The sequence below is a fragment of the Silurus meridionalis genome, chromosome 23 (genome assembly GCF_014805685.1).
Source record: "Silurus meridionalis isolate SWU-2019-XX chromosome 23, ASM1480568v1, whole genome shotgun sequence".
Taxonomy (NCBI): Eukaryota; Metazoa; Chordata; class Actinopteri; order Siluriformes; family Siluridae; genus Silurus; species Silurus meridionalis.
This window is the reverse complement of record NC_060906.1, coordinates 21,165,802-21,167,308: the sequence shown is the minus strand read 5'-3', so window position 1 is coordinate 21,167,308 and position 1,507 is coordinate 21,165,802. Positions and strand designations below refer to the sequence as shown.

The window sequence follows — 1,507 nt, the reverse complement described above, 5'->3', positions numbered from 1 at the left end:
TATCATATAATTCAGTACTGTGGACACTCCATATAACTGGACACTGTTAAAAATGCATCAGCATGCATTAGCATTTACCATTTCCTATTTCACTTTCCTATCCTGCACAGGGTGACAGGGAACTTGGGGCAGGGGGCTACAAAAATTCCCCTGGACAGGATGCCAACCATCACAATCTCACAGAAACACACACATTACAGACAATTTGGGAAAGCCAGTCAGCCTACAGCTCATGTTTTTGGAATGGGGAGGTAACTGGAGTACTCAGAAGATACCCAGAGTGCAGGGCGCTCCTGCAATCTCTGCAAACACCAGAGAAAAGCAATAATTGACATAAAAAATGGTGTCCAATAGGTCCTAGTGCCCCCCATCCACACATTAAATGTAGATTAGAAATGAAAAAAAACAACATAGTGTATTCATGTTTATTAATATATTTAGAAAATACCAGTTTTTATGCGGGTCTATCATTTTATTTTGTTGTATTTATGCACCACACCTTAAAGGCCGGTCCATGAAAATATTGTCTGACATGGCACAAAAAAGTTTGGGGACCACTGCTGTAAGTGGTAGCTCAGGGGTTATGATGTTGAGCTTTTGATTAAAAGATTGTAAATTTAAATCCCATCACCATGCCGATGTTCTTTTACCCTCAAATGCTCAGCTTTATAAATGCAAGTTGCAAGAGTGAAAGGTTCTGGCAATCCCATTAGTTTGGAAACATGTTGTTGTAATAAAAAACTCAATATATACTAGGCCACTCCTTTGCTGTTCATTTTTCTATAACAACGCATCTCCAGACAAATTGTTTTCCATATTTAAAAGCAGTCTGTTCTAAAGCTAGCATAAGTTTGCAATGTAGATTTCTTGACATGTATGATGAGGTCTGCTGTCGGAAATATATTTCTTTTAGCTGGGCAGGTTTTTCTTCTTTACATTTACAGTGTTTGGCTGACCAGAGGGAGTTAGAATTACAGTAATCCCCCATTTATCGCAGTGGTTACATTCTAAAACCAGCCTTGAAAAAAGAAATCAACCCCATTATTAAATATTTGTATTAATAAAAACTTTCTTTAGGCTTCTCCCCTTAGGGGTCGCCACAGCGGAGCCTCCACATGTTTGATTTGGCACGTTTTTACATTGGATGCCCTTCCTAACGCAACCCTCGTCATTTATCCGGGCTTGGGACCGGCACTGAGAGTGGCTGGGATTGGTTCCCTGACCGGGGATCAAACCCGGGCCGCAGCGGTGAAAGCGCCGCATCCTAACCACTAGACCACCAGGGAACTAAATATTTGTATTAATAAATTTCATTATTTAAACATAAAAACAATTCCTATAAGTTTTTTGGTCTATGATGCTATCCATGAAAGACCAGGAAAATTAGCCAAATAAATTAATTATTAATAAACCGGGGGCACGAGATTCAAACCGCGGTAAAGCGGGGGATTACAGTATCTCGTTTATACAACCGAGCAGTTGAGGCTTAAGGGCCTTGCTGTAAGGC

At 40.2% G+C, this 1,507-nt stretch overlaps 1 non-coding gene across 1 annotated transcript; it reads right to left on the bottom strand.

The window, feature by feature from the left end:
• Positions 1-1,214: 1,214 nt before the first annotated feature.
• On the bottom strand, positions 1,215-1,286 carry trnae-uuc. Its single transcript has one exon. It is a non-coding gene; the product is annotated as a tRNA-Glu (tRNA).
• Between the last annotated feature and the right edge of the window lie 221 nt (positions 1,287-1,507).